Source organism: Ailuropoda melanoleuca, chromosome 7 (genome assembly GCF_002007445.2).
Source record: "Ailuropoda melanoleuca isolate Jingjing chromosome 7, ASM200744v2, whole genome shotgun sequence".
Classification (NCBI taxonomy): domain Eukaryota; kingdom Metazoa; phylum Chordata; class Mammalia; order Carnivora; family Ursidae; genus Ailuropoda; species Ailuropoda melanoleuca.
In genome coordinates this window covers 62,352,506-62,359,921 of record NC_048224.1, presented here as the reverse complement: position 1 = coordinate 62,359,921, position 7,416 = coordinate 62,352,506, and positions in this window count along the sequence as shown.

Below are 7,416 nucleotides of genomic sequence, written 5' to 3'. Positions count from 1 at the left end.
CCAGGGCCACCTGGTGTGGGCCATATTGATATCTCAGTGACCATCTCCATTCTAAGGTAGAGAACAAACTGCCTTGTTTTGCATGAGTCCCAATCTGAAATCACTGTATTTTGGTAAACTTATCCTTTTCAATTTCTCTATTGCCATCTCTTTACCACCTGTAGATGGTCATTCTGGTATACTAATCCCCCCAAACGAAATCACCTTTCCAAATAGATTGTCCCTGAACTCAGGCATTTCTAACTGGGCTTCTGGGGCGTGTTTTTAACTTGCTACCCAGACCTCTGCACTTGCTTAAATATCTTGAATTCAGTTTTTGATCTGGATTCCTCTTGGACTGATCTGGTTTGAAAGGGACATTGATTAGTTTTCCACATATCTTTGGCTTGAATAGCTGAGTGTAATATATCACAAAATGGCCACAAATTGCTTCCATCCCTGTCTGCACACCTCTTTGTATTATGATTTTGCTTCTCCCACTGCCTGACTCTAGGGTTAGCCACGGACTTGCACTGGCCAGTGGGACAGATAGCAGATGTGATTCAAGCAGGGACCTGGAAAGCACCTGTGCATTGAGAACTTACCCTCACTTGCTGATGGAAACTCTTCCTGCCATCCTTCATCCTGTCGATCAGTTCAGTCTGGCCACCCAGAGACATGTGGCCCAGCTGTCAGCCCCCACTAGCCAACATCAGCACCAGCACCAGCTGCTAGATCGATGAGTGAAGCCGTCCTTGACCAACAGCTTCTGTCTAGCTAACGTGCCGTATGATTGCAGCCTCATGCATGAGCCCAGCTGAGAGCAGCCAAAATTACCAATTCCGAGGATTGTGACAATAGATTGGTAGATTACCAGTATACCAAGGTCTGGTCAGTTCCCTGTGGTTAGATTGCTATCCTTTGCTAGGTTCTGAGGGTTCCTGGTTTTGTCTTTCTACAGCTGTCCTCTACTTGGAGAATTCCACTTCTGTAGGAAGTGATGCGGAACTATCGTTCCCAGTCGCTGGCTTAAGGGAACCTACCATACATGAACTTTTACCGGGTCACAGCACGCCCAATTGTTTATGTATTATCTACGTCTGTTTTCACTCTTCAATAAGTAGTTGCAACAGAGACCAAATGATCCACAAAGCTTAGAATATTTACTGTTCCCCGACCTCCACCCAGGGAAATAGATCAGGAGTGTATGAGTAATAATTAACATGCCATGACATTTCAGGAGAGCAGGCCTAGCCAAACTGATGGCAGTTGCTTTATTATCAGGTGAAATTTGAACATAGATTGTGTCAGTAAAACTCCAGGGCTTGGGAAAACGTATGTCAGGTAGAAAAAAAAATTATATTTCTATACATTGGCAACGCGTGGTTAGAAGACAGTAAAAAATTTCTGCAGTTACCAAAAAATGTAAGCAATCTAGGTATAAATAGAAAAAGAATGTATAACATATCCATGGAGAAATTTTAAAAATTTTATTGAATGACAGGAAATAAAACTTCAGTAAATGGAGAGACATATACCCTATTCATGAGGAGGAGCCTGTCTTTGGTGGTTTAATTGAAGCTCCCTTAGAAGTGGGGTTCAGGGAGTGAGTTGACTAAACTACACGGGAAAGTTGAGAAGGTATCTGAGGTCCTGATGCGAAAAGTTCACACCAGTGGACTTTTCAGCCGGGTCATTCAACCTGACTTATCTATGTGTTCACAGATCATGCTGTCACTTGGCTGTCATTAGGGCAGTTCAAATGATTGCTTCATTCCACTTATTTATTTTTCTTCCCAAACAGAAATAGTGTAGCTTTACCTGATTCGTAAGAGTTATATATGTTCATTGTACAGTCAGAAAATTGGGGAGAAATCAGAATACTTTGGCTATCTCTGAGTGGTGGGAATGAGAGTGACTATTGTTGAACATTTTGAGGATACATGCTTATATCATGATCCGGCATGCTTCTGTGCATGTGGACACGCACATATTAACAGTGAAAGTAGGGCTGTGAGGCTTATATGGTATAGGGTGTGGACTCAAGAATGGTATGAATTCTGCTTTGTCTGGTCTGTGTCTCTCTGAGGTTTCCAACAATGACAAACAAATGTATTAACTGGGCCAAGGCTTGATACTCATGTGTAAACTTTAGTGAAATAGACAGACTTGAGCCTTATGCAGGCCCTCTGCTCCCCTGAGTATCTCTCCACCCCACCAAGTCCCAATGTCACCACCAGCCTGAGGGAAGAGAATTTCAGAGTGCCCAGGTGCGGAGGAGAGAAGCAGGGGCAGTGATGGGGGGGACCAGTGGGGGCAGTCAGATCCCCAGCAATCCTGTGGGGCAAATGGAGAGAGTTCTTCTCTTTCTGTAGTACATTTAAACTTACATAGTTCACTGAGAGGTTTTCAGATTCAGGTGAGCAAGGGGGCTGGGCTGGTAACCTGTGGGGGAGAGAATGAAGTAGGAAGAGGTGGAGCCCTCGGCAAATTGGACCTAGCCTTTGATGGAAGGCATTCAAAACTTTGAAAACACTGTGCTGTCAAGCAAAAGAAGTCTGGGGCTACTCTTTAATAAAACCTTTTGTACTCTATCCTTTTATCCCCACTTCAAAAACATTAGGAATGATTTTTAGGGTCCACCTACTATCCTACTGCGGGAGATGGGCTGCACTGTCACACATCTGTTTCCCACTTTCATATTGCAGTAACTGAATTCAGGATTTTTTTGGAGCTTCAATGATTAATCTGCCTGTGTGTAGTTAGAGTGGTGGCTGGGGGCACTCAGAAAGTCCAGCATGGGGACTCCAGGGTAGCAGAGCCAGGGTGAGGGACTGGAAACAGCAGTACTACCTCTAAGTATCCGTGTCTGCATGTCTCCTTTCTTTGCCTCTTCGGTTTGTCCAGAAAAGAATCTGCCAGTCTCCATCTAGCATTGTTGTTGTTGATCAAAGGAAAGTGCCTGGAGGGGTGTGTGTGTGTGTGTGTGTGTGTGTGTGTATGTGTATGGAGGGAGGTAGGTTTTTTAAAACGATTTTATTTATTTATTTGAGAGAGAGAGAGAGCGAGAGAGCACACGAGCAGTGGAAAGGGGCAGAGAGAGGGACAAACGGACTCCCTGCACGGAGGACCCTGGGATCATGACCTGAGCCAAAGGGAACTTAAGCAACTGAGCCACCCAGGTGTCCCATGGAGGGGAGTGGTTCTAAAGTATGTACACTTTATCTTAACTCCATTTTCCATAGCAGGGCGTCTCTGCCTCTGTGTCTCGTGTGTTCTAGGTGTGGGGTGGGGAAGAGATTCATTAGCTCCCAGGCTGTTCTGACGTTCAGTACTCTTGGGCTCCTCACTCACACCATCTGTTGCAACTGGTGTCCACAGATTCTGCCTTTGCTGGGTCTCTTGGGAGACATACTTCTCACTGGGATTCCTTTCCCCACACTTAAATCTCAGCTTTCTTTCCCCCATTCAGTCATGTACCGTACCATTTTTTCCATTATTTTCCATCTCCCCCCAGTTAGGTCTTTGGTCCATTGTATCTCCTCCTGATGTCTTTGATCTTCTGGGTGTATGTATATGCATATGTGTGTGTGTGTGCGTGTGTGTGTGTGTGCATATATATACACAGATATATATATATTTGAAAGATTCCTTTAGTTTGGTTTTACTGAGGTTTTGGAGGGAACAGAGATAAATGTATGTGTTTTATCTAACATGTATAATTAGAAGTCCCAGGACTAGTTATTACATTACTCAACTGGAATGACACTAGGTAAAATGATTTTCTAACTCGTTCTACAAAATCTACAAGTGGTTTAGTCCCTTAATTTATTTCTGAATTCTAGTTCACATGGAGTTTTGTTCTTGCATGAATTCTACCCTCTTTTACCTTCTGGAAGAATCAAATTCAAACAAAATTTAAATGACCACTCCTTTAAAAAGAAATATATGGTTTTTGTCTTTAATTATGGTAAAAAAAAAAAGGTAACAAAAAGCTTACCTTTTTAAAAACCATTTTAATTGGTTTAAACTGTAGTTTAAGGAGTGTTAAGTATGTTCACGTTGTTGTGCAACAGATCTCCAGAACTTTTCATCTTCTCAGATTAAAACTCTGTACCCATTAAACAATGACTTCCCATTTTCCCTCCTCCCAGCCCCTGCAACCACTATTATGCTTTCTTTTTCTGTGAATTTGGATACTTTAGATACCTCATATAAGTGGACTCGTATAATATTTGTGTTTTCGTGAGTGGTTTATTTCACTTAGCATTATATCCTTAAGATTCATCCATACTATAGCATGTGAAAGGATTTCCTTTTTATTTTTATTTTATTTTAAAAAATATTTTATTTATTTATTTGACACAGAGAGCACAAGCAGGGGAGTGGCAGGCGGAAGGAGAGGGAGAAGCAGGCTCCCTGTTGAGCAGGGAGCCCCATTCAGAACTCCATCCCAGGGTCCTGGGATCATGACCCAAGCCAAAGGCAGATGCCCAACCAACTGAGCCACCCAGGTGCCCCAGGATTTCCTTCTTTTTAAAGGCTGAACAATTTTCCATTGTATGTATAGACCACATTTTGTTTATCCCTTCATCCATTGCTGGACATTTGAGTTGGTTCTATCTTTTGGCTACCGTGAATAATGCTGCTGTGAACATGGATGTACAAATATCTCTTTAAGTCCCTGCTTTCATTCCTTCTGAATGTATATCCAGAAGTGGGATTGCTGGGTCATGTGGTAATTCCATTTTTAGTTTTTTGAGGAACCACCGTACTGTTTTCCATAGAAGCTGCATATGTTACAATCTCAATGGTAGTATTTAAGGGTTCCAGTTTCTCCATTGTCTTTATCTTTTTAATGTAATAAATGCTCCTTTCAAATAAAACTTCAAAACAGAAATATGAAAAAATTAAAACCACCCATATTTTGCCATGCAGCGATGTTAACATTTCCTTTTCTCCAATTTTAAATAAAAAATTTATAAATTCAGAGAAGATGGTGGAGGAGTAGGGGACCCTTTTCNTTTCAGCCGGTCCCCTGAGTTGAGCTGGATAGGTACCAGACCAGCAGGAACATCCACGGAATCAGCCTGAGACGCAGGAAGATACATCTGGATCTCTACAAATGAACATCTCCAGCGCTGAGTATTGAGGTACGAAGCGGGGAGCCATGAAACCGTGCATAAATATCCGAAGATAAACGGAAGGGGCAGGGAGCTGCCGCGTACGGGCGCCGGGAAGCGGTAGCCACCTGCACTGGGGAGCGGGGGGACTCGTGGACCGGCACCCGCGAGACAGCAGACTGAGACTGTGAGCTGGGAGCGCACACGACCAGACTTCTGACGGAACTCCAGTGTGCTCACCGGATCCAGACTGAGACCGGGAGCTCCAGGAGCGAGTGGGGGCGACTGGCGGCTCGTGGCTGGCGTGTTAGAAACACAAAGGACAGAGACGCGATCGCCCTGGAAGTGAGGGCTGGGATGCTGGGTGTGGGGCGCACATCCCGGTACGCTGCAGGGTTGAGCAGCGCCAACAGTAACAGAGTTAAAGTGGCCAGAACATCAGTGGAGAATGGCCCGCAATCCCTCTGTTCTGTGACAGAGGCTGAGACTCGGCCACTGCTGCTCTGACTCTCAGAAGAGGCACAGTAAACCGCCAGGGAAAGCCGNGGAAAGCCGCCAGAGAACAAAAGCCCGGAAATACCGGCTCACAGCGTGCCCATCCCCATCCCCCCTCGCAGGGGACATGGAGACTCTACCCAAACAGGGTTGCCTGAGTATTGCCGCGGCAGGCCCCTCCCCCAGAAGGCAGGCTGAAAAATCAAGAAGTCCACATCTCGGGGCGCCTGGCTGGCGCAGTCCTTAAGCATCTGTCTTCAGCTCAGGGCGTGATCCTGGTGTTCCAGAATCGAGTCCCCCATTGGGCTCCTCCACTGGGAGCCTGCTTCTTCCTCTCCCACTNTTCTTCCTCTCCCACTCCTCTGCTTGGGTTCCCTTTCTTGCTGACTGTCTCTCTCTCTCTCAAATAAATAAATAAACTCTTTAAGGAAGAAGCCCACATCCCTAAGATCCCTATAAAACAAGGGTGCACGGCCTGGGTCCCGGTCAATAATTTGGGCTCTGGACAACACCGCAACCTNAATCTCTCTTCATCAGAATGACGAGAAGGAGAAGTCCCCCCCAGCAAAGAAAAGATAATGAGTCTGTGGCCTCTGCCACAGAATTGGCCTCGGCCACAGAATTAATACATACGGATGTATCCCAATTATCAGAAATGGAATTCAGAGCAACAATGGTCAAGATGATGAGTAAACTTGAAAAAAGCATCAGAGAAAGCGTTGCTGAGAATATAGAATCTCTAAGGGCAGAAATGAGAGCGAATCTGGCAGAAATTAAAAATTCTATGAGCCAAATGCGGTCAAAATTGGAGGCTCTGACAGCCAGGGTGAATGAGGCAGAGGAACGTATCAGCGAATTGGAGGATGGGTTAGTAGAAGCAAAAGCTAAAATAGAATCTGGACTCNACCGAGGCAGAGGAACGCGTTAGCGAATTGGAGGATGGGTTAGTAGAAGAAAAAACGAAAATAGAAGCTGGTCTTAAAAAAATCCACGCCCACGAATGTAGATTACGGGAGATTACTGACTCTATGAAACGATCCAATGTCAGAATCATCGGCATCCCTGAAGGGGTGGAGAAAAACAGAGGTCTAGAAGAGATATTTGAACAAATTGTAGCTGAAAACTTCCCTAATCTAGCGAGGGAAACAAACATTCGTGTCCAAGAGGCAGAGAGGACCCCTCCCAAGCTCAACCACGACAAACCTACACCACGCAAATTTNTTGAAAGCGGCCAGGGCAAAGAAATTTCTCACGTACCAAGGCAAAGGTATCAGAATTACGTCAGACCTGTCTACACAACCTTGGAATGAGAGAAAGGCTTGGGGGGGCATTTTTAAAGCTCTTTCAGAGAAAAACATGCAGCCAAGGATCCTTTATCCAGCAAGGCTGGCATTCAGAATTGGTGGAGAAATAAAGACCTTGCAGAATCGCCAATCATTAACCAATTTCGTAACCACGAAACCAGCCCTACAGGAGATATTAAGGGGGGCTCTATAAAGGTAAAAAGGCCCCAAGAGTGATACAGAGCAGCAAGTCACAACCGATACAAAGACTTTAAAGAGAAATGGCATCATTAAAATCATATCTGTCAATAATCTCTATCAATCTAAATGGCTTAAATGCTCCCATAAAATGCCCCAGGGTTGCAGATTGGATAAAAAGACATGACCCATCCATTTGCTGTCTACAGGAAACTCATTCTGAACCTAAAGATACATCCAGACTGAAACTAAAGGGATGGAATACCATCTTTCATGCTAATGGACCTCAAAAGAAAGCTAGGGTAGCAATTCTCATAGCAGACAGATTGGATTTTAAA